The sequence below is a fragment of the Mustela nivalis genome (assembly GCF_964662115.1).
Source record: "Mustela nivalis genome assembly, chromosome: 19".
Classification (NCBI taxonomy): domain Eukaryota; kingdom Metazoa; phylum Chordata; class Mammalia; order Carnivora; family Mustelidae; genus Mustela; species Mustela nivalis.
In genome coordinates, this window is record NC_139038.1 from 39,767,915 (window position 1) to 39,794,388 (window position 26,474).

The following is a 26,474-nucleotide window of genomic DNA, read 5'->3' on the forward strand; positions in this document are numbered from 1 at the left end:
AAGTCCTGATTTTGTGCGCCGTTGCTCCGCCGCTTGCTGGGAGCCGGCCCCTCCCCCCGGGGTCTATCTTTCCGTCGCTTTGGGTTCACTTCTCTGCTGGTCCTACCTTTCAGAAAGTGGTTGTTTTTCTGTTTCCAGAATTGCTGTTCATCTTCTCTTCGATCTGCCGATGGATTTTCAGGTGTTTGCAATCTTTAGATAAGCTATCTAGCTGATCTCCGGCTAGCTGAAGTAGTCTCAGCCTGCTACTTCTCCACCATCTTGACTCCTCCCTCCTCTTTGCCTCAATTTAACATAACAAAAGCGCGGGCACGGGACATAGTAGTCTCCTGCAGAAATTGCGTGACCTTACTACCTGCACCGTCCTTGGGGGTTAATCCTAAGGGTTTGTTACCTAATCATATATGGCAAATGGATGTCACACGTTTCAGAATTTGGAAAGTTAAGATATGATCATGTCTCTGTAGATACCTCCTCTGTAATAATTTTCACCTCAGTGCATATGGGGGGGTGAAATCCAGAGATGTTATCACCCATTGCCTACAGGCTTTCGTGGCATGGGGAAAGCCACGCCAGTTAAAGACAGATAATGGCCCAGCCTACACCTCACAACCCTTTAAAGCCTTCCTACAACAACTTGACATTCACTTGATACATGGAATACCCTATAACCCACAAGGAGAGAGTGTTGTGGAGTGCGCACATCTTACAATAAAAAATGTGCTTTATAAACAAAAAGGGGGGATAGGGGACACCTTCAGGTCCCCTAAAGATAAACTCAACACCATTCTCTTTATTTTGAATTTTTTAACGTTGGACAAAACGGGTAAATCAGCTGCAGACAGACATGCAAGTGCTGCTGCTGCTCCCCCTAAGCCTTTAGTACTTTGGAAGGACATCCTCACAGGATAGTAGAATGGACCAGATCCAGTGTTAGCATGGAGTAGGGGGTCTGTATGTGTTTTTCCACAGGAAAAGGAGGCTCCAATTTGGATCCCAGAGTGGCTGGTGCGTGCAGCCTTGCCTCCAAACACCAGTCATGATGCTGAAGATGCTGATGATAACTCTGGGAATGCTACACCTCCTGCGGCCGACTCAAGCCAGAGAGCTGTGGGCAGTGGTTAAAGCATGGCCATATCCTTTACCAGTAACTAACTCTTCTCTCATATTCCCTCCTCTCCCTTGGATGCATGGCAGGTCTGTAACTTGCTAGGAGCATGTACTGATATCTCAGCAGTGTCCATGTTAAATGGTGGCAAATTCCTCAACTGTTCTTATAAACAAAATGACTCTAGTACCTTTGAGGCAACAGTTAATGTGTCTTGTCCCAATAATATTACTTATCAGCCGACTCCCATATGCGTCTTGCCACTGTTCCTTTTCCTCATAACAAATGCTAGCGAGCTGAATGATACGTTAATTGCACTAAGAATTGCCATCTTTCCCAGTGCTGGAATGTAACGGCCTTCAAGCTGGCTGTGATTATGCATATCCCTACCCATGTCTCTATCCCAGTTTCCATTCCAGAGGACAAGTTACCGGTGGTGCTATCCAGAAAGAAGAGAGATTTTGGTATCACAGCCGCCGTTGTGACAGCACTGGCTATATCTACAGCAGCTGCCACGGCAGCAGCAGTCTCACTTGCTACAACTATACCCACTGCAGAAACTGTGAACACCCTTGCAGAAGGAATGGCGGCTGCCCTTTAAACACAGTCTCAGATCAGTGCACATCTGCAAGCAGGAATCCCGATAGTCAACCAGAGAGTGGATTTGGTTCAAGAACAGGTGGACATATTGGGGGCCCTATTGGGACTGGGATGTATAGCACCCTTCCCGGCAATTTGTGTAACTCCCATAGCCTATACTAATATGATTGACTTACAGAATGTCTCCTGACAGCTCTCCCAATACTTGCAGGGGAATTAGTCTGCAGAATTCCAAAACTACACTCAGCACCTGCTACTAGGCATAACAAGGATAAAGAACACCAGAGTTGAGCTGGCAACCCTCCCAGAGATAATCAAAACATTGCAAGATGCGTTAACCTTTATGAAACAATGGGCTAGTGTAAGTGGTCTGATGATAAATCTTATAGTGGGCTTGATTCTGCTAGTAAGGAAACTGCAAATTTGGAGGCAACAGCAACATAGGCAACAGCAAGTCATGGTGCAGGACTTGTTAGCCATCGAGGCTGGAACATCCCACCAAGTGTGGCTAAGTATGCTGGATCGGTAGTGAACGACGGGTAAGATTGGTGGGGGAAATATACCAAACTAAGACAGGACGCAGATCATTGATATCTGCCATCTGATGATGGTTAAGTAAGGATATTCCCCGCCACTGACAACCTAAGACAGGCACAATCCCTGCCATAATAGAAAAAAGGGGAGATGTCGGAAGCAGGTCCCTGGCCAGGGCGGCCTCCGCCATTAAAAGATGGTGCCTGGCTAGTTGCCAGGTTAGGATTGCCTCATGAGACTAAGCAGAATGCCCAAAGATGAAGTAAACAGCATTGGTTGCTAGCAAAGTTGTTCGTTTAGGTGTGCAGCCTGATTCGCTCCATCCTGTACCCTGCTCGCTGATTGGTCATGTAAGCATATATAAGTGTGTAGACTTGCGGAAGTAAAGAGAGAGAAGATACATCTGAACTGGGGCTTCTTGTTGTCCTTGCGGGTTGAGGGCGATATTTAGGGATCCACTATTACCTGAACTGAGTTAGTGCTGACAACTTCCTCAAGTAGCTGCCGTTTACCAAAAGAGCTTTTACTAATATTGGAATTTCTTCAGCATTGACAGAAGCACAGGAGAAACCTATGCCACATGAGGAATGCACTCCAACCTCCCATCCCAGTAATTGACAGGATACACTGACAAGTTAGCTGGCCTGGTCTCAGGATGTGGCAGGCAACTAAGGAAAGGTTGACTAGCCTGTCCATGAAGGTTCCACCTTTAATTCTCCCCAACCCCAGGAGCTAAATGGCAGAGTCTTCAGAAATAACCTACAGAAGTAACTACTCCTTGCCCCCAAAAGAAAGGAGTGTACACGCTGCCCAAAAAGGCAAAGGTGTACCTTAACACTGTCTAGAACAAGTTTCTCATCACTGTGTAGTTTCACATTCTGCTCTGATTTCTCAAAACACTTGCCACTGGCCACAATTATTTCACTTTTCTTTTTACTTGCTGAATTTCTCTTCTTCTCCACAGTATTCCAAACGCAATGAGAACAAGGACATTGTCTGTTTTTCCACCACTAGACACTAGAGCCCATTTGGTGGTGTGCTCCAGAAAAACCTGTCAAATAAGAACAACTACCCAGGTAATTTACTGGAAGGTTACCAAGTAGACAGAAGATCAAGTCAGTATCAATAAATCACTAAGCCCAATGTAATAGCAAATACAAACAAAATTATCACCGTTTTGGGATAAGGGCGATCTTAGAAGCCAAAAGGTTGGGTAAATTAGATGGCTCAGAAGACATGTAGTTTTTCCATGTATTTCATGGAGAAGGTTTATTAAAGACAAACACTACAGTAAAACCCATGTGCCCTAAGGAGCAAAACCACTGTGGTGGATGACCCCAAACCACAGGAAAGAAGCCTGGCTCTACTCCAGGTTAGCTACACCCCAGCCCTGTTTTCTGGGAGTTGTTCTTTTTTTTTTTTTTTTTTTTCAATATGAAACTCATTACCTCAGGGAGATGCACGTTTGAGGCAAGATTAGAACTTTCATGTCTCGCTAAGGATGAATGTTTTCCCCCAAAACTTCTAAAGTACTTCATGACTATCCAAGGGCTATTGAGTTGTTAGGCTACCTGAATTTGAGGAGAGAAACGTCCAAACTTACAACTTCAAAAAACGAGGGAGCTCCAGAAGAAAGGAAATGTTTTAAAAACAAAACAGTGTACCAACTTCTCATTCAATATCCTGAGTACCAACTTTTATACTTTTAAGACATTATTTTATGACACATCTAAAGTATGTGTCATACTTCACCTGCAAAAGCTCTACAAACTTCTCAAGGAGATGGTGTGCAAATAAACACGAGCTGACCCTAGTATCCCAATAAAATTGGGCACTGAACAATACAAAAGTTCTAAATCCATGGGAATTACCCAACACCAAATTTTACCAACTTTCGAGTGAGTGTCACATAAGCAGTAGCTGAGGGTTCAAATGCGGCACTATGATCAAAGAGGCACTAATCATCTCCTGCTGCAGCAGTAGCTTGGACATCTTTACTTCCAAAAAAGACACGATTGGATTCAGAGAACCAGCAAGACTGAAGCAAAGTACATCGAATCTACCACCGAGTCTAAGAAGTTTCTCTGCTCAACACTCAAGGATGTCCACTTCACAAAAGGGTTAAGTAAAGTTGTTAATTTGCAGGGGTAGCTCATCCGAAAAGCCGATGGCATCATCCTTCATGACACTGGCAAACCCTACTTTATCCGTCTCCTCTTATCACAGAGGAAAGGGACAGAGTGTCCTCCCCACCCACAGCCACCTTCAATATACACCCCTTTATTTCCTATGTTGAAAGGCTTAGGGTAGAGTTCTCTCAGCATGGTGAGGAGGCAACCTTCCTGGCCAGGACCTGGTGACCCCTCCAGGCTCTTAACTTGTATCACAGAACAAACAGGAGACAACCACAGGATAGGATGGAAATCATCTCAAACTGGTTTGTGGTGATGCTTGCACAAGTCTTTAAAACAACTGAAATTCAATGAATCATGCACTTACATGAGTGACTTCGACAAGATGGAAATCATACCTCCATCAAACTACACAATAATCACCAGCCAGGGGCAGACTGCGATGACACAGTTAGAAAAAGGAGTGTATCCAAGACCCACAGAGACCCTCCATATGACTGACACACCCAATATACATCTCTGTTGCTCCCTGAACCTCCGAGGATCCTGTTCAGTATTTCGTCCTGCTTCCCTTCACATGTTCCTCTGGTGCATCTGACCTCCTTCCCATTCTGCTCCAGAGCAGACCTTATGAATCCCTTCCACGAATCCACCTGGAGTATTCAACACATAAAGTACACCTGGCAATAACAATGAAAAGTTGGCAGGGGATCTTGTAGACATCGATTCCTTTTTTCAGAAGAAATGGGAAGGAAAAGGAGGCATTCGAATTGACTCCCCTAGCCAGAGTGCTCTCATCTCCCACACAGCACCTTATTTATACCTGTCTCCGAGGCTGTAAAACTTGATTCTGCTCATCCTAGTGCCTTTCTAACCAACTCCTTCCCCACCCCTCACCAATATCTTGACCAGTACCTTTCACCTCCTAGGAATTTCATAAATGCTCTTTGGGGAAGTTATTATTCTCCTCACCCAATTAAGTGACACCTGTTCTATCCTCAAAGGGTAAATACAGTTCTGTGTCCTACTGGACCTACCACTCATCAAACTCTGACTTCCTTCCTAGACTTGGTCGATTATGGCAATAAAGACCAAAATGATGAACAAACTCCAAAATGACCAGGGGTTAGACTACCGGTGAGGCTGTTGTCATAATACGAATATGAAATACCAGCTCAGAGCAATAAAACCTAACTTCTACACCAGCCAACAGGTTAACGAATCCCTTTTAGGATTTTTAAAAATATTATTTATTTATTTATTTGACAGAGAGAGAGAGAGATCACAAGTAGGCAGAGAGGCAGGCAGAGAGAGAGGAAGGGAAGCAGGCCCTCTGTCGAGCACAGAGCCCCATATGCGACTCGATCCCAGGACCCTGAGATTGTGACCTGAGCCGAAGGCAATGGCTTAACCCACTGAGCCACCCAGGCGCCCCAAGATTAAGGAATTTGAGTCTTTCTAGGAACCTGCCAAATTTCTTTAGTTTTCTAATTTATTAGCATGCAATTGTTCCTCGTATTGCAATTTAATTCTTTTTATTTCTATAAGGCTAATAGGAATGCCTCTCTTTCATTCCAGATTTTTCATAATTTGGTATTTTTATCTTATTTTTGGTAAGAATAGCCAAAAAATTGTCAATTGCTCATCTCTTTAAAGAATTACCTTTTGGGGCACCTGAGTGGCTCAGTGGGTTAAAGCCTCTGCCTTTGGCTCAGGTCATGATCTCAGGGTCCTGGGATCAAGCCCCTGATCAGACTCTCTGCTCAGCAGGGAGCCTGCTTCCCTTCCTCTCTCTCTGCCTACCTCCTGCCTACTTGTGATCTGTCTCTGTCAAACAAATAATAAAATAAAATCTTTTTTTAAAAAAAGAATTAGCTTGGGCGCCTGGGTGGCTCAGTGGGTTAAAGCCTCTGCCTTCAGCTCAGGTCATGATCCCAGGGTCCTGGGATCGAGCCCCACATCGGGCTCTCCACTTCTCGGGAGCCTGCTTCCTCCTCTCTCTCTGCCTTCCTTTCTCTCTGCCTACTTGTGATCTCTGTCTGTCAAAAAAAAAAAAAAAAAAAAAAAAAAAGAATTAGCTTTCGTATATATTGATTTTCTCTGTTGTGTCTTATTTCATTTATATCCGATCTCATCTTTCAAAATTTCTTTCCTTTTAACTCATTCTTCCTTTATCATGTTTTTATTTTTATTTCTTTATTTGAGAGACTGAAAGAGTGAGTGAGAAGGGAAGAGCAGAGGGACAAAAGCAGTCCTCACTGAGTACAGAGCCTAACACGGGGCTCGATCCCACAACCCCGAGATCATGACCTGAGCCAAAACCAAGAATTGGTCACCTAACCAACTGAGCCACCTATAAGCCCCTAATTTATTTTTCATTTTGTCATTTCTTAAGATGATCGGTTATGAAAGTAACACTTTCTTCCTTTTTAAATATATGTTTACAATCCTAAGTTTCCCTCAAAAAAAAAAAAAAACTTAACTGTATCCCATAAGACTTTGTATTTTATATTTTCACTTTCAAGAGATGAGCAAGTGACCGATTTTTGGCTTTCATTCATCTCAAGGTATTTTCTAACTTCTAACTTCTACCGTGATTTCTTTTTTGACTCATGTCTTATTTAGGAGTGTGTTATTTATTTTCCACATACTTGTGAATTTTCTGTTTCCTTTTGTGAACCACTTTTATTTTATTGCATGGAGTTAGAGACCATACATTGAGTGACTTTAGTTCTTCAACATGTATACTACATTTATAGGTCTTTTGGTTTTTCAGACTGGATAATCTCAATTGATCTCTATTTATATTCCCTGATTATTTCATCTATTACTACCACTGAGCTCATCTGGAGAATATTTTATTTCAGTTATAATGCAACTTTTATTTCATTCTGTTATAATTTTTTTTATTATATTCTTGATTTGGCACCATTCTTGTACTTCCTGTGTATTCTTTTTTTTAAGAGTTTATTTATTTATTTGACAGACAGAGATTACAAGTAGGCAGAGAGGCAGGCAGAAAGAGAGAGAGGAGGAAGCAGGTTCCCTGCTGAGCAGAGAGCCCAGTGCTGGGCTAGATCCCAGGACCCTGGGATCATGACCTGAGCCAAAGGCAGAGGCTTTAACCCACTAAGCCACCCAGGTACCCCAGTGTATTCTTTAGACATGGTTTTTCTTCAGTTCTTTAACATATGGATACAGAAGAATGACAGTTTTTGTCCACATCTTTATCCATTCAACCTATATCTGGAGTTCTTGGGAAATGTCTTTAATTGGTTGTATTTTGTTTTTTGTTTTCCTAGTGTATAGATAGCTATAATTCCCTTTTGCTGGAGTATTGTGCAATTTCTTGAGAAAATTAAGGTTTAAATTATATAATGTGGTAACTATAGAAAGTAGATCCTCACCCTGGGTTTTGAAAGGTAGCCTAAACATCAAGGCCAGATCTCCTGAGACTACATTTCACTCTGTTTCCCCCCTACATACACATATTTGCACACTTCATCTGACTGTATTTTAATTATTAAACTGGGTAGTGGAAAGCATATGTCTATTTACTTATTTTCTGCTGTTTAATTTGGATGTTATTTTCTAATTATACAATGATTCTCTTTTAGCTGCTACTCCATGGAGTGTGCATCAAGAATGCAACAAAATTCTATGGGCTTTCTTACCACAAATGTTGTTTTTCATTTCACAAACGAAATGTGAAATTTTCACAAATGTAGGCTTTCATTTGACTTGAGCTCCCCAATGCACTCAAATCAAGAAAGATTATTAAATACATAGAAAAATGGGGATTCAAATTGTGTCATGCTTTCTGCCTACGCATAATAGGCATGTGATGTAAAACGGATATCGAGACAAAATATTTAGCTTGGTTTTTAATCGTTGCACCTAAATACTGTCAGACTGCAGACAAATCAATCATTATGTTCTTATTTGTAAACTGGGAATAATATCAGCTCTACTTAATACTTTAATATTAATGCATTTTTACATCAAATGTTACATATTTCTACATAAACATTATAACATGCATTTTATTGAGATAAAATGTGTATATTTTCTCGTGTACCTACCTAGTTACTATATAATAGATAGGGTCATAAATTACTTTCGCAAGGTTACACTCTCTTAAATTCTATAACTGAAAGTCAACCTTTTCTTTTTTTGTTTTTTTTTTCCACATGAAACTATGCAAATTTATTACACAGATGTTCTTAGCTCTATTCACAATGCCACAAACAGGAAAACTACCTATATACACAAGTATATGCATACATAAGCACATATGTATATATATATATATATACACAATGGAATAATGTTATTTTAAAATTTATTTCTTATTTATTTTCAGCATAACAATATTCATTATTTTTGCACCACACCCAGTGCTCCATGCAATCCATGTGTTCTCTAAAACCCACCACCTGGTTCCCCCAACCTCCCACCCTCCCCGCCCCTTCAAACCCCTCAGATTGTTTTTCAAAGTCTATAGGCTCTCATGGTTCAACTCCCTTCCAATTTCCCCCAACTCCCTTCTCCTCTCTATCTCCCCATGTCCTGCATGCTATTTGTTATGCTCCACAAATAAGTGAAACCATATGATAATTGACTCTCTCTGCTTGACTTATTTCACTCAGCATAATCTCTTCCAGTCCCTTCCATGTTGCTACAAAAGTTGGGTATTCTTCCTTTCTGATGGAGGCATAATACTCCATAGTGTATATGGACCACATCTTCCTTATCCATTCGCCCGTTGAAGGGCATCTTGGTTCTTTCCACAGTTTGGCGACCGTGGTCATTGCTGCTATAAACATTGGGGTACAGATGGCCCTTCTTTTCACTCCATCTGTACCTTTAGGGTAAATACCCAGGAGTGCAATGTCAGGGTCAAAGGGAAGTTCTATTTTTAATGTCTTGAGGTATCTCCACACTGTTCTCCAAAGAGGCTGCACCAACTTGCATTCCCACCAACAGCGGAAGAGGGTTCCTATTTCTCCACATCCCCTCCAACACATGTTGTTTCCTGTCTTGCTAATTTTGGCCATTCTAACTGGTGTAAGGTGATATCTCAATGTGGTTTTAATTTGAATCTCCCTGAGGGCTAGTGATGAACATTTTTTCATGTGTCTGATGGCCATTTATATGTCTTCATTGGACATGTGTCTGCTTTGCACCCAACACGAAATACACACAACCAAAACCACACATCAACCACCCGAAAATGGAAAAAAGCCATCCTCAACAAGTTGGAAAGAGGACCTCAAGGATAGCCCTCCACTCCCTCCCACACCTTAAGCAACACAAGTCCTTCCACCAAAGCTAACCCGGATCTTCAAGTACCTGGTAGAGGTGCCTTCCCTCACATGGCAGATGCTGCCTATCAAGGCTTCAGCTCAGCTTCTGAAGGTGCAGATGCTCTAACCCCAAAAACCTTTCTCTGCAGCATGTTCCCTGGTCTTTCTGGCCTTCTGAGGAGTAAGGAGTGGGGGAAAGGGAAGGGAAGAGACAGGGGGATACCGTTAAAAAGGAGGAGAAACAGCAAAACACAGGCACTGGTGAGCCCTCGCAATTTCCCAGGCATCCAGTGCTGCAAACTTGGTCCAGAGACTGACCACCCACCCACCTATTCCAGGGAAGGAAACAGGGACCAGGAGTGCACGGGGTGCCCCCATGTGCACCTCACAACCTCTGGGCCCAGACCATGCTGCCTCCCACAGGCAGCAGAGATGGCAGAGGCCTGAGAGAGGCCAAGGCAGGCATAGGGAGCAGTGGACTTGTGGACTGCAGCCTGGGGCTGGTGGGGAGGGTGGGGGGGCAGGGGAGACACTGGCCAGATTTGGAGGGAGCATGTAGAGGCAGCCAGAGGCCTGTGGCGGGGAATGGGCCAGCTCCTTCCTTCTGCCCTCCCAGGCTGGTTCCCTCCCTTCCCCCCTACCTGGGTAAATCTCCCTTTGCCTGGGAGGAATGGCCATGGCGGTGGCAGCGGCGGAGGGCCACTGAGGAGGAGCTGCCAGGGCTGCTGCACTCAGAGCCGCCAGCCTCCAGCGGGAGCGAAGGCGTCCACTGCTGCCACAGCCTCCCCCAGCCCCGACAATCTCCATTTTAGCAGCGCGGGCCTCCCTCCGCCCTGGATAGCCAGGGAAACTTGTCGTCGCCAGCTCCCTCTAGCCCCCAGCCCTTCCTCCCCTCCCACCCTCTCAGCTAAGAGCAGGTACCTGGTTGGGCTCTCCTTATCGCACAAGGACAAGGGTGGGCTCTACCCCCGCACGCCCCCCTCCCAAAGCCCAAAGTGGCGCCACTGGAAGGAAAATGCCGTCCACGAAGTCCTCCCAAGCCGGCCCCCCTCCCTTCTCGGCGCCAGTCCTCAGCCCTACCTCTGCCCTTCCTCAGTTGCTGGCCCTCGAGCTCCCGCTGCGGCCGCTTGCGCAGCCCCCGCCATCTGCGTTGCTGCCATCTGCGTTGCTGCCATCTGCGCCGCAGCCGCCGCTTGAGTCGCCAACACCGCTTGTGCAGCTGACGCAGTCTGTGCCGACGCCGCTATGTGCTCCTCCGCTGCTACCGCCGCCGCCGCCGCTTGAGCCTTGGACGCCCAAGCGGTCGCCGCTTGTGCAGCCCAGCTGTCTGCGCCAGTGCTGCTTGCACCGCTAACACCGTCGTCTGTGTCGCCGCCCCTTCCGCCGCCACCACCGCCTGCGCCGCCGCCGATGCCGCTTGTTCCGTCGAAGCCACCACCGTCTGCACCGCCGCTTGCGCCGCCGAAGCCGCTGTCTACACCGTCGCTGCTACCGCCGCCGCTGAAGCCGCTGCCGTCTGCACCGTCGCCATTGTGCGCCGAGGCCGCTTGCACCGTTGACGCCGTCGTCGGAGCCGTTGCTGGTTCCGCCGCTGAAATCGTCTGCGCCGCCACCGACGCCGCTTGTGCCGCCGCTGAAGCCGCCGCCACTGCTATCCCCACCGACGCCGCCGCTTATGCCGCTGCCACCACCGCTTGAGTCCCGGACGCCTTCGGAGCCGAAGCCGCTTGTGCAGCTGAAGTCATCTGCCCCTACGCCCCTTGGCGACCTCGAGGCCACTGTCTGTGGCGCCACTGCTTCCGCCGCCGAGGCCGCCTGCGCCTCTGACGCTGCGGCTTCCGCCGCCGCCGCTTCCGCCGCCGCCACCATCTGCGCCGCCAGCGGCGTCAGTCCCCATAGCGGCGATGGCGCAGCCGGGGCATCCGCGGCCTAAGCTGTGTCGGAGGCGGTGTAGAGGGCGTTGGCCGGAGAAGAGGCGGCTGCGTCGTCAAACAGGCGGGGACGGCTTTGGCGTCGGCGGCGCATGCGGCCTGGGCTGTACAAGCGGCGTCGGGATTCAAGTGGCGGCGGCGGCGGCGCAGGGGGCACAGACCGTAGCGGCGGCGGCGGCAGAGTCGGCGGCGGAGTCGGTAACAGCGGCGGTGCAGACGACTGCGTCGGCGGTTCAGGCGGCCTCGGGGCAGACAGCGGCGGCCGTGCAGAAGGCGGCGGCTTCGGCGGCGGCGGCAGAGTCGGTGGCGGCGGCGGTAGCAGCGGCGGTGCAGACAGCGGGGTCGACGGTGCAAGCGGGGCGGTGCAGAGGGCGGTGGCTGCGGCGGCACAGGCGGCATCGGCGGCGGCGCAGGCGGTGTCGGCGGCGGAAGCGGCGGAGGTGCAAGCGGCGTGGGCGCAGACAGCGTCCGCTACACAAGTGGCAATGGCTTAGGCGTCGAGGGCTCAAGAGGCGACGGCGGCGGCAGCATAAGCGGTGTTGGCGGCGGTAGCCTTGGTGGTGCGGACAGGGGCGTTGGCAGCGCATGCGGCGGCGGAGCAGATGGAGGTGGCTTCCGCGGCGGCGGCCCAAATGGCGGTGGCGGCGGCGCAGGCGGAGTTGGCGGCGGCACAGACGACGGAGGGGCGGTGCAAGCGGCATTGGCGCAGACAGCTGGGCTGCACAAGCGGCAACCGCTTGGGCGTTTTCAGCTCCAGCAGCGGCAGCGGCGGCGTCGGCGGCGGTAGCAGCGGTGGAGCAGACAGCGGCCTCGGTGCAGACTGCGTCGGCTGCACAAGCGGTGTTGGCGACTCAAGCGGCGGCTGCGGCGCAGATGGCAGCTACGCAGATGGCGGCGGCGGCTGAGCCGCGGCGGTGGCCGCGCAAGCGGCGGCAGCGGCAGCGACAGCGGCAGCTCCAGCGAGGGCCAGCAACTGAGGAAGGGCAGAGGTAGGGTTGAGGACTGGCGCCGAGAAGGGGGGGGTCAGGTTTGGGAGGAATTCCTGGATGGCATTTCTCCTTGCAGTGGCGCCACTTTGGGCTTGGGGGGGGGAGCGGGCGGGGGTAGAGCCCACCCTTGTCCTTGCGCGATAAGGAGAGCCCGACCAGGTACCTGCTCTGAGCTGAGAGGGTGGAAGCGGAGGGAGGGCTGGGGGCGAGAGGGGGCAGGGACAACCAGTCCGTGGCTACTCAGGGCCCAGGGAGGCGCGCGCTGCTAAAATGGAGATCATTGGGGCTGGGGGAGGCTGTGGTGTCAGCGGGCGCGGTCGCTCCCGCTAGGGGCTGGCGGCTCTGGTGCAGCAGCCCTGGCGCCGGCTCCTCAGCGGCCCTCCACCGCTGCCACCGCCATGGCCATTCCTCCCAGGCAAAGGGAGATTTACCCAGTGAGGAGGGAGGGAGGGAGGGCGCCAGCCTGGGAGGGGAGAGAGAAGGAGCCGGCCCACTCCCCGCCACTGGCCTCTTGCTGCCTCTGCGTGCCCCGTCCAGATCCAGCCAGTCTCCTCTGCTGCCCCCGCCCCCAGCTCCATGCTGCAGTCCACAAGTCAGCCCGCTCCCCGCGCCCACCACGGCCTCTCTTGGGCCGCTGCCATCTCCCAAGCCTGTTTGAGGTAGCACAGTCTGGGCCCTGAGGTTGCGGGGTGCCCTTGGGGGCGCCCGGTGCACTCCCCATTTAGGTCCCTGAAAAGGGTGGGTGGGTGGTCTCCCAGCCAAGTTTGCAGCACTGGATGCCTGGGAAATTGCGAGGGCTCACCAGTGCCCGTGTTTTGCTGTTTCTCCTCCTTTTTAACTGGATCCCTGTCTCTTCCTTCCCCTTTCCCCCACTCCTCACTCCTCAGAAGGCCAGAAAGACCAGGGAACTTGCTGTAGAGAAAGGCTTTTGGGGTTAGAGCATCTGCACCTTCAGAAGCTGTGCTGAAGCCTTGATAGGCAGCCTCTGCCATGTGAGGGAAGGCACCGCCACCAGGTACCTGAAGATCTGGGTTAGCTTTGGTGGGTGGACTTTTGTTGCTTAAGGTGTGGGAGGGAGTGGAGGGCTCTCCTTGAGGTCCTCTTTCCAACTTGTTGAGGATGGCTTTTTTGTATTTGCAGGTGGTTGATGTGTGGTTTTGGTTGTGTGTATTTCTTGTTCGGTGCAAAGGGGTCCTATTCCCAGCATGACTTGAGGGAGGACATTTGTCCAAGTTTTTGTCTCATTTCTAACGGGCTGGATTGGTTCGACACTTATATCCATTGGGTTATTGGTATGGATGGACTCAAAAAGAGAGGAAGCAGGGATTTTTCTGTGGATTGGAGGAGTTTAGACGTTTTCTTTTGACCATGTGTAGAGTGGTTTTAATTTGCCTGTCCTGAATTACGTTTTCTTCTCCTGAGCGATTTGGTGGTGGAGGTACAGTTATGCTGGTTGTTGTGCTTTTCCTGTCTTGAGCGGCAAATGTCTGTTCCTTTCTTGTGTTTGAAGATAAACGTTGGGGTTGGATAAAGAAAATGTAATTTTTTGGAAAGCTGAACTGTCAGTTTGTGTTTGTTTGTTTTCTGATGATCACTGCAGTGGGGTGATGGGTGTCTTTCTAGACAGCGTTAAGGTACACATTTGTCTTTTTGGGCAGCACACAATCTCCTTTCTTTTTGGGCAAGGGATAGTTACTTCTGTAGGTTATTACTGTAGGTTTTGCCGTTTAGCTCATTGGGTTGGGGATAATGTAAATTTGAGACCTTTGTGTAGAGGCTAGTCTGCTTTTCCTTAGTTGCCTGCCATTTTCTGAGGCTAGGCCAGCTAACTTGTCAGTGTATGCTGTTAGTTGCTGGGATGGGAGGTTTCAGTGACGTAGGTTCATCCTGTGCTTCAGTCAATGCTGAAGAAATTCCAAGATGAATAAAAACAATTTTGTTAGGGACGCCTGGGTGGCTCAGTGGGTTAAGCCACTGTTTTCAGCTCAGGTCATGATCCTGGGGTCCTGGGATGGAGTGCCCCATCGGGCTTCTGGGCTCGGCGGGGAGCCTGCCTCTCTCTCCACCTCTGCCTGCCTCTCTGCCTGCTTGTGTGCTTTCTCTCTCTCTTTATGACCAAAAAAACCAAAGCCAAAACCAAAAACAAAACTATTTGGTAAATGGCAGCTGGGTGAGGAAGTTGTCAACACAAACTCAGTTCGTTAGAACTTCAGGTAATAGTGGATCCCTGGATGTGTCCTTTGCAGTCTGACCTGAAACATGTTTATTCTTTGGCTCTCAGTTTCTCTTTGGCTCTGTCACCTGGGCCTTTTTGGTTGTGTTGTCTTCCTCCCCATGGGGAAGTTCTTTTCTTCTTTTTAAGGGAAGGGGTTTTTTGTTTGTTTGTTTTTAAGGCTTATTTATTATCTTAAATATTCTTTTTTCCTTGAGAGAGTCTCTGTGGGGGCAGGGGAGGGCAGAGGGACAGAGAGAGAATGTCAAGTACACTCTGCACTGAGCCAGGAGCCAGACTGAGGGCTCCATCCCAGGACCCTGAGATCATGACCTGAGCCAGAGTCAGGAGCTGGATGCTTAGCCCGTGGAGCCACCCAGGCACCCCTTTAAGTAAACTTTTTGAACTGCAGCATATATACAGAGAAGTGCACAGATCATAAGCCAAAAGCTTGAGGAACCTCCACAAGGGGAACACACCATGTGACTTTACACCCAGGACCCCAGAGTCTGTGATAACCCTCTTGAGGGTCACTTCTGCCACGGTTCTTGACTGCCGTTGCTGGGGAGCTGTTGCGCATATTCCTGAATTTGGTGTACGTGGAGTCATCCAGTTGGATGCACTCCTGGGCCTGCCTTATGGAGTGTCATCCGTGTTTGTGTGTGTGGTTGTGAGTTGACCAGTGCTGCTGTTTCATCCTCAGACTATTTTAGAGCTCCACTCTGCGTGTAGACCCTTAAACATTCTAGAAATAGGATAGCTCCTTGGTGCCTTTTTATTACCTGCATTAAAACAGGTAATTTTTTAATGAACAAAAGGTGTTCATTTGAACACAGGTGTCTTCTTTCAGCTGCAGTGTAAGGATCAAGCCTGGTGTGTGGAACGTTTCTACAGCCCATAAACGGAGAAAGCTTTTGCCTCCTTAGTTGTAGAGTTCTATCAGTCACTGCTCTTTCAAGTCATTGGTGAAGTGTATAGAAAATGCCTGCTTTCAGGGAACCGAACGGATGTTGAAAAGGTGAGACAAAAAGGTCTTCAGTGGTGGGAGTCGCATCCTTGGAATAAGTGAGTCCATGGGAGACATAGTTGGTCTGTGTGGGTACATTGGGAAAGGCTTTACTGAATCTGGGATTTATGATTCTTGGAGGTCGTTTGTTGGGCAGGCCAATACACGTTAGTTTTTTGTTCCCTCCTCCATCCTTTTTCAGCTCTTCCTTCACTTCAGAGGTCATCCACTCCTTTCCACTTCTCCCCACAGGCTGGTAACTCCCATTTACTGTATAATAACCATCACCAGCCTTATGCGTCCAGGCCCAAGGCAGGCAAATCCAACTCTCTCTGCTTGGTCCACTGGCAGTTTTCATGCCTTTTCTTTTCTTTCTTTCTTAATTTTTTTTTAAAGATTTTGCTCATGTATTTGACAGAGATCCCAAGTAGACAGAGAGGCAGGCAGAGAGAGATAGAGGAGGAAGCAGGCTCCCCGCTGAGCAGAGAGCCTGATGTGGGACTAGATTCCAGGACCCTGGGATCATGCCCTGCACCGAAGGCAGAGGCTTTAACCCACTGAGCCACCCAGGTGCCCCTCTCGTTGCCTTTGAAATAAAGTCCAAATGCCAAGCATCACGAGGGGCTCCTGATTCAGTTCTTTTCTGTTCCTTTAAGATTTCTGCAAGCAGACTGCCACCAATCCCAATCTGCCCTTCACATATAGGGTTCTGTGTTTCCTGCCAACAGCTTTTGTCTTGGGCTTGGACCATGGGACCTCATTTCCATACCTTCACACCTTCTCTTGCTCTGGATTTTCTCTGAAATGCTTTCCCTTGCTTCTGTGTCCTGCCTCACTACCATTTGGACTCCTAGATGTCTCGGCAAGCCTTTTCATCAATCCAGTCAGGTGTAGGTCATCTTTGTAACACTCGAGTTGTATTTTTATTGGCTTACCTCACCCTCCAGATCGTGTACAATTCATTTAACACTTGAACAGAAGTTTTATTGGATCACCTATTACATTTTACCATTTTTGAGGGTAGGACCTTTTGAAAACAAAACAAAACAGAACAAAACAACCTAATGATTTTGAGGGGGGTGGGGACAGAGGGAGAGAGAAAGTTTTAAGCAGTCTTCATGCAGACTCTGAGCCCCACATGGGGCTCCATCTGATGAGCCTGAGATCCTGAGCATCTGACCCTTAACTGAATTGAGCCACACAGGTGCCCCCTGAGGGCAGGACCTCTCTTTTCACATCTTTATTTTTCTAAACTGTGTAGTACAGTGCCCGGCACTGACAGGGCTTCAGGAAATGTGTATAGAATAGATGAAGACGAGTTTTAGTTGGAATCCCCCTTAAAACTGTTCCATCCGTTTGAAAGTTTTATGTAATAAATAACCTTTCATACTAGGGCTTGAATCCTGTGTCTGTAATGTTACTGGGATAGGGGAAAGTTGTCTTGATGAAGTGTGTCCTTAAAAGTAATATATCTGTTTTTTCTCATTTTGTTTTTCTCACCATGGGCTGGAAATTAAACCCAGAACTTGAGTCTTGGATGCGGTAGGCAGTGCCTTGAAAGTACTTCCTGGAGCTTTGTGGAGCTTCAGAGCATGAGCACATTGACCTGAACAAGAACTCTGATGATTCCTAATCCTATTTGGTTGTCCATTTAGTTATTTAAGTGCCCGATGAAGTCTTAAAGTCTGCTGAGGAAGCGCAGATCCGTCATGTGCAAAATCGGTTTTGAGGAACAAGATGGGTGTGCATGTGACCTGGTGTCTAAAGGCAGTTTAAGAATGGGAACAGAACATGTTGGGTATCGATGGAGGGGTTATGCTGTCTGTCGAGTAAGTTCTCTTGTGTTCATCTACCTGTAATTGAAAGTTGTATACAGAGTATATTCTGTTGAGGACTGTGGATTAATTCTGTTAAATGGAAGTGTTGACTCATTCACTTCACGTATTGAGCTTTAATTTCAGTTCTATGCAGTGATTGACTGTCGTGGCAAAGAAGAATTGTCAGTAAAGACACTTCAAGAAAACTACAGTGTTAGTCAGAAATCAGGAATAGTGGAAATCATAAGGTAAACAAGGGAAATTTTAATTTTTCAACAGGATTAGATAATGCTCTCTTTTCCCTCCCTTTCTCAGTTTAGAAAAACTATTTAAGTGATCCTTTGGTTGAGAAAAGAAACTGGTAGAAGGGATATGTTAAAAATAATCTTACTTAAAACTTCATAATAAGAGCATTCGCAATACATTTTAACATGAAGTTACTTTTGCGGGGGACAGGAAATTAAAGGGGATGTAGGCTGCCAGTATTATCAGCCTGTATTGGATCTTCAAATCTGTCGAGTACTTGGTGGTTAGTCAGGGAGAAAACAAAAGAAAACAAAACATAAACCTGATGACTGCTTTCTGAGAAGAGATGAGATTTCCTATGTACCGTAGAAGGTTTATACACTGTTCATTCTTTTCTAGAAGTAAAAGTTGTCGAATATCATAAGTCTGCCAGAATATCAGAGGTTTCAAGAAATAAAAATTCAGCTTAAAACGACCTTCAGTCAAAACCAAACCGTTCTGTGGTCTTGGGGTGCCTGGGTGGCTCATTTGGTTAAGTATCTGCCTTTGGAACAGGTCAGGATCCTGAGGTCCTGGGATTGAGCCCAACGTCGGGCTCCCTGCTCAGAAGGTCTTACTTGGAGAGAAATGGGGCACTTACCCAGGTGGATAGGAGGTAGCTACCATAGTAACACGTGCTTGTAGCCGGGTTAATACCCATGTGTTCACTTCGAATTTCAAACTTTAATAAGCATGAAGGTTGGAACTCGGTTTATCTGGTACTACCAAAGCCTCTTTTGAATTTTTATCCCACGAAGGAGAGAGATTATCAGCACATTGGTAAAATTTAAAAAAATAAGTGATGTATTTGTAGGGTAAGTTCCTGTATCATTCCATATATTCCTGATTCTCCTTTCTTTTGGTTGTGAATGTGGTAATACATGCTTGGATGAAATTAGGGGACAAAACAACATGAAGGTCAGTTTTATTCTGCCCATGCAGAATTACTTTTATTTGACCAATTTATTTGTTTATTCCCTGGACCACAAATATTTGCATAATTATAGTGTTCCTGGTGCTGTTTAAGATGCTAGTTCATTGAATTTTGAACGTGCTATAGGTTGTAGTTCCATGTAGAAATGGGGGTATCAGGCAGTGTGTGATTCAAAACTAATTGAGTCTCTGGTTTGAAAGACATCAGTTCTGACCTGTTGGTTCTCTGTGGTTCATTTTGGGTTTTTCTTCTCTAAGGAAATTTTTTTGTGATCACTTCATAGTTTTAGGGATTCCTTTTTGTAGGAAATAAAGCTAACATCCAGTTTCCAGTTTTCTTTTTGTTTTGTTTTGTTTTGTTTTGCTTTGGGGGAGAATGAAAATATGTCTCTGGATTCTTAGGATCTGTGGCATGATTAACTTTGCTGAAGTCTTTCATGAAAAGAAAAAGTATGGAAGACAATCCAGATTTAATGTTTTTCTACTAAATTTGTTTAACATTGTGGTGCTCCAACGTTCCTATGTATCGGAATCCCCTGGAATGCTTGTTGAAACACATTGCTTGATTTCCTGCTCTACCCACCACCTTCTGGGTCTTTTTATGAAGTAGGTCTGGGGTAGGGCCTGTGAATTTGCATTTATTCTTAGAAGTTACCAGGTGATGTTAGTGCTGCTAGTGCTGGTCTAGAGAGCGCTATTGGGAACTATTGGTTAGATGACCTTAAATGGGAAAGAGAGGCCAGCCATGTTTCTTAATGAAACTGGAGATAGTTTTATTGTTACAGAAAATTGATGTCTTGGTATTTCACAGGGAATTTAAGAGAAGTGATATCCATTCAAAATTTATTCATTAATTAATTAATTTAAATGATTTTATTTGTCGGAGGAGGTGGGGGAGAATGAGGAAGCACAAGCAAGGAGAGAGGCAGGCAGAGGCAGAATCAGGCTCCCTGCTCAGCGGGAAGCCCCATGCGGGACTCGATCCCAGGACCCTGGGATCATGACGGGAGCTGAAGTCAGTTGATTAAGTGCCTGAGCCACCAAGGCATCCCTGCATTCATTTTTTTCACTTAGAGCTGGAATTAGATGTGGTTTCTTCATAAAGACATTGTGTGTAGTAGAAGAGCACTTATCAGTTGGGGAACCATATCCACTAAATTTTTATCGTCCACATTGAAAAGTCAGATATTGTCTTGGGCTATTAATATGTGTTGGATTTCAGATACATGTAGTTTTAAAGGATGTTTCTTTTTAACATATGTTTGAGCCAAGTTTGATAGTCAGTAAACTAACCTTTCAATAGAATGTTGGCCAAAGAATATGAATAGGTAGTTAAAGAATGACAAATTAAGTCCAGAAACATGAGAAATATATAACTTCTATTACTTCAATACAAAACAATATTTTTGGGAAGTCAAATTTTAAAGACTACAAAATTGTTAGTGCATCTAGTAAGAAGTGGACATTGTAACAGCCTTGGTGGCTAAGATAAGCTGCTTTGCTTTACATTTTCTGAAGGCCAGTTGGTAGCAATTCCTTTAAAAATATTTGTAGCTTGTGACCTAGCATTTGTACTAGGAATTCGTGTTCTCTGCATATGCATTTTCTGTGTAAATTTATTTGTTACATCGTTATTACAACAAAACATAGCTTCCTGGCCAATATACTCATTAAATGTTGGTAGTATGCTTCATGAGGGCAGGTCTTTTGCTAAGACCACAAGGGTATGTGGCCCCAAAATTAGAGTTTTATAGTAATTCTTGCTGCAAGTTAAAAACAAACAAACAAAACAGTCTACATAGAGGTCAGGGAATTGATACAAAACTGTGTAATAGTGATAAATATTTTGCAGGTCTTAAAAATGTCAGCTTTACTTTTCGCATGGCAAAACTGGAAATAACCCAAATGTCCTTCAGTACAGGAGTGGCACATCCATACCAGATGGAATACTTCTCAGCAATTAAGAAGGAACAAACTCTGGATGCATGCAACAACTAGTGTGGATTTCAAGGTCATGATGCGGAGTAAAAAAAGCCAGTCTGTACAGGTCACACACTCTAGGCAGCCATTCGCATTTTTGTTATCACAGAGATTAGCAGTCACCAAAGGGTTAGGGCTGGTGAGGTTGGGGGTGGAGTGGGTGGTTGTGACTGGAAAGGGTTACTGAGAGGGAACGTTTTTGTGTTGATGAAATCTGATCTTGATTGTGGTGGTTGTTACCTGAATCTACACTTGTGATAAGGTGACCTAAAATGGTACACATGTGTTCCAATGTCAGTTTCCTGGTTTTGATGTACTGTAATCCAGAGGGAAATGAGGTGCAAATTATATGGGACTTGATGCTGTTTTTGCAACACCCTGTGGCTCTGTAGTTATTTCAAAGTAAAATGTGAAGTTTTAGAAAGAATATATAATAAAAGGAAGTGTTCACAGTATTAGAATAAAACAAGTTCCAAAGTGATAAAACATATGATCCCACTTTAATATTTCATATCACTTAATACATTTACCTGGAAGTAATGAGTGATCCAAATATTCTGAGCAGTAGCATGGTGGATTCTTTTGGATTCTTTTGTGAATGTGTGTATGCTTCTCCATAATGTCCATAGTTTAGATGAGCTGGTATCACTCTTGTTGTTTGAAAAACAGTATTCATAATAAGTTCCAAAAATCCAATTCTGGAATGTTGAAATTTAAATAACAGTTACATTGAGATTGTAAAGTTTTGTTTATATTGGTTGCACCAAGTTAGCATTTAAATAGCTCTTAGCTGAGATTGGAGAGTATATTTATCCTCTAAAACGTGTTGTGTATGTAAATGTAAAGCTCTTTTTTGCTCTTGGTATTACAAATGTCCTGTTTGATGTTCTGACTCCCCAGTGTTGTCCAATGTAAGTATATACATTGCAGGCCACATGAAATTTCAAGCTTCATTAACCACAGTGAGAAAGTAAAAAGCAGGCGAAATGATTATTTTTAAAGATTCTATTTATTTTTTGTCAGAGAGCAAGAGTGAGAGCAAGAGCTAGAGCAGATGTGCTCTCAAGCCAGAGAGCCCCTGTGGGCACATGCACAATCCAGGGGGAAGGGCAGGCAGAGAGGGCAGACCAGGCAGAAATGAGAAGCAGGCTCCCTGGTAAGCAAAGAGCTGGATGTGGAATTTGATCCCAGGACTCTGAGATCAGGACCTGAGCTCAAGCTTAATTACCTGAGTCACCCAGGTGTCCTTTGGTGAAATCATTTTTAAGAAATTTAGTTTGTTTAATCAGTTATATCCAGAATATTATCATTTCAATATGTAATCAGTATAAAATCACAGTGAGATGTTTTACATTCATTTTATCACACTGTGATAAAAATCATACTGATGTGGGAAACAGAGGCAGAAGAAACATTATTAAATTTCCTTACCTCCTGACAAGCCCTTAAAACAGGCAGTGACTCTCCTCTAGGGACTCAACTACGCCCACCTTAAGGGCTTGCTAAGGGCAAAGAGCAGTCCTAACCTGACGGACCCCCTCTCCCTCACCAGGACCCTGTGAGCACTTTAACAATTCCTTTGGAAACTTTATCTCTGAACCTGCCAGATAGTGCTGATGATCATTCCCCAGCATATGGCCTACTGATAGATATGTAAAGGGTCTCACAAAAAGGTATTACTACTAGTAGTGAATAACCTTTCCCCCCCAAAATAGCTGGCCCCTGAAGGTCCTAGAAACCTTGCTTCCAAAATTCCTTAGAGAGTGATACCATGCCTAAACCCTTCCCCACCTTACAAATATATAATAGACCACTCCTGAGAACCCCAGGGCAGCATCTCTTCTTGCCCACAGGTCCTTTCCCCATACATTAATAAAACACCATTTTGAACCAGAGAGGCCTCAGGAATCCTTTCTTGGTACTGAGCTCCAGACCTCACCCCACCAAACCTCAACTATGTTCTAGAATTTCATCATTTGGCATCCAGCAGGGGCTGTGAGTCTTTACATTTGGACTCTGAGCTTTGGTGCAAAGTTGGTGAGTCCGTTCTCGCTTCTTCCTTTACTCTCACTTCAGGGATTTTCAAGGAGTATGGTCTTACTGGAACACTTTCATGTCAGTTGCTCAGGCTTTAATCCTCTAGCCCGTGGCTACTCCACAGGGAAGAAAACATCAAATTTTTGGCTGGAAGTTAGTACACTGGCCGGAATGGTAATAAGACCCAGAAAATTGATGTCCTCTCTTTATTCCTGTTCTTACATAAAGTTGTCTTTCTTGGGCACAGGGCAGCCACCTCAGTCACCAGGAAGGACAGCTGCCAATCTTAAGACTCCCATGTGAGGTTTCTTCCTGATTGATCTAATGTGATCTCCTCCACATGCCAGGGACTGCCACTGGGAGATGGCCAAATGCAGCCCCCAATTGAATTAAAATGCAACCGGGGATCGTTTCCTAGGGAAGTGGGCAGTAAGGACCCCATGTGTTGGAATGTCACATAGACCATGATGGGTTTCAATATTTACTGTTTCACATCAGTGTCTTCTCCAAACTACATAAAGCTATGAAATTGGGTAATTTACCCTTGCCAAACATTTTTTTGTTTCCCATGGGTTAAAAATGGCAGGGCAGCCACACAACTTTTAGAGTATAGGATGGCACAATATACTAGTTTATTCACCGGGCACCCATCTGTAGCCTAGGATGCGATGGGGAAGAAGAGGGATGCTGGCACCCCTCCAGGGCCTTTTATGGCAGGAATGCCTTCCTGAGAAGGTAGAATGGTGATCAATAGCGAGGTCTTGAGGGACACCTTCTTGAGGGTGGCTTTTGACATATGGGCAGCTCTGACATATCCTGTGTGGGACGCCACTCAGGCATCAGGGGGGATTTGGTAATGGACCTTCTTTCCTTTTCTGGGAGCATGGCATCAGTAGGCTTCTTCAATCCCAAGGACTCTGCCATGGGATGCTTTTGAACCCACTGGAAATAATTTGGATTGCAAAACTTAGGAGAGGACTGAGCTCCTGTAACACTTCATGGCCTCTGTGGGATCTATCAGTTAGATCTCCTGTGCAAGAAAAGGGGTGACTGAACCTAGGGTGCCTTCATTGTTCATGCCTAGGCCATCATTGCTCTACACCAGGACCCCGACCTAAGGGCGTTTTGCAGAATGTGTTTGCCTGAACGAGTGAGCTAGTCAACTCCCTCCTGACATATTGGGTGATAATTACATCAATAAGCCTTCTAGTAAACCCAGGTTGCTAGGCCACCCCCTAGGAAAGGGGACTCTGACTTTCCCTCTCTCTGTTTCTCCTCATAGATGGCGGCGGGGGGGATGCTTCTCCTTTACTCATTTCTGTGTTAATGGCTATAACTGGAGGCCACTGGGGTTAGTCTAACTTGAGATGGAGACTTTGAGGAATATTCCCAGGCAGCTGCCAAAACTCCCTTTGTTTCAGGGAAATTCCCTTTCTTCTTTGGCCTGACATGGACTGCTTAACCCCTCTTTCCTGGCAGGAGAACAAGGCTTCTGCTCCTCTGTTTGAGCTGTCCTTTTAACCATTGCTGGTTTTCTAAGGTTTGCTCTTCCCGACTAAGGAAATTTTATTCTTAAGAGGTCCGTGACTTAGAGCAATTTAAAAATATTTATTTGTAAATAAAGCCTTCAACTTTTCTTTCTATCTGAACCCTCTAAAACTCAAAAGGTCTCAGTAAGTATTTTCCTCCATGGCAATCAGTCATTTGAATAAGTTCAATAAGAATCTGTTCTCCTGGGGCGCCTGGGTGGCTCAGTGGGTTAAGCCGCTGCCTTCGGCTCAGGTCATGATCTCAGAGTCCTGGGATCGAGTCCCGCATCGGGCTCTCTGCTCAGCAGAGAGCCTGCTTTCCTCTCTCTCTCTCTGCCTGCCTCTCCATCTACTTGTGATTTCTCTCTGTCAAATAAATAAATAAAATCTTTAAAAAAAAAAAAAAAAAGAATCTGTTCTCCTTGTAACAGAACACCATGGGAAACATGGGATATTTTGCCAAGGCTTTGACTAGAATGCCCTATTTGAGAAAGACAAAAAGAACAACTCTGATATGACCAGACAGCTTTAAGGAACTAAGGTTGCCTTTTTGAAACCTGGAGCCATAAAGCCCCTTGAAACTGTTGGCCCACTACCTGGCTTACAGTGTTCCCAGCAGCCTCACCAGGTGAGTAAAGAATGTCACTTTCTGGCAGGTGCTGGAACCTCGGGATACCCTGGGGGACCTCAAGAAGAGGAATTCACCCAAATCCACAGGTATTGCAGGCATGTCTGATGGCAAGTACATGGCTTGGCTTCTGGCCTGGAGAGGCTATAAAAAGTTCAACCTAGAAATTCCTTACAAGAAGTTCCAGTAAAGCAGATTCTAAAAGATCTATATGATCACTCACTGTTCTTGCTGAGCTTATGTAAATAATTAGGCCACATTTGTTAAAACTGGACTTGTTTTTCAAATAAACTAGTCCTGATTTGCCTATCTCTGGAAATGAGGGTTATTTTAGAGAGAAATTTACGTTTTAATAACACACCTTTATGAAGGTTACATTGTAGATTGAATTGTCTTTAAATGTTTGTTTACCTAAGCTAGAGAATTTGAGGTTCACTTCAGAAAAGTTGCACAATAGCTCATTCAGAGGATCTTCTTGCATTTTTATTCTGTGGAGATAATAACAAGAGCCCATGGCACTTGGTTCAACCACTGAAAAATAAAATTGATTCCTAATCATCATTAACTATCACCTTGACCATTGTACTTCTCTATAGAGCATAACTGTTCAGATGTTACTGATCTTGCTTACTGTATATGGCCAGATTTACGATGCCCCTGTTTAAAATACAAATGATAGTTGGTTTACTGATGCCATGAGTTTTCATGAAAAGAGTAAGAAAATCTAGGTGTGCCATAGTGCCCACTAGCACTTTGTAATTGCCAAAGCCTTAAAAATTTAAATATTTCCTGCATTCAGCCTGGCATCCAAAATCTTCTGGAAAGGTAGAAAAAACTAATCATACCTTAAAATGTCATATTACTAAGCTTAGTCTATAAACCCAGGAAAATTGAATTACTCTCCTACCAATAGGACTTCTCACGATGAGAACTGCTCCAAAACAAGCTGTAGGACTCAGCCCTTTTGACTTATTACATAATAATATTATATAATAATGATTATTATAATGATTATTATATAGTAATGAGTTATTATATATATGTATATAAAATATCTCTTTCCATAGATCTGTTATGAGATGAAGATTATAATGCCTTATTAAGTACTCACTAGAGGCTGGTTTAACTTATAAGATACTCAATGAAGATACTAATCATGTACTCCCCAAACCTGATTTAATTATAGCTGAAAACCCACCCCATGTAAATCTCAGAGACATGGTTTATTTAAAAACAAAATTGGAAGTCACATACAACAGAAAGCCTACATCCAAAATGGAAAGGTCCATATCGGGTCATACTATGTACTCCCAGTGCGGGAAAGCTAGAAAGACACTCTTCATGGGTGCGTATATCTAGAGTAAAACCCTGACCTCCTTCACAGAAACTGAGTGAGCAAAGGAATGTGCCTTCTTACTCCTCTGAGCCCATAGAAGACCTCAAACTT

At 45.5% G+C, this 26,474-nt stretch overlaps 1 long non-coding RNA gene across 1 annotated transcript in view; it reads right to left on the reverse strand.

The window, feature by feature from the left end:
- The window catches only part of LOC309854032, a 40,966-nt gene extending 30,143 nt beyond the window's left edge, over positions 1 to 10,823 (reverse strand). The window contains exon 1 of the long non-coding RNA XR_014306075.1: positions 10,761 to 10,823. This is a non-coding gene — a long non-coding RNA (uncharacterized lncRNA). The remainder of the gene's footprint in view (positions 1 to 10,760) is intronic.
- Between the last annotated feature and the right edge of the window lie 15,651 nt (positions 10,824 to 26,474).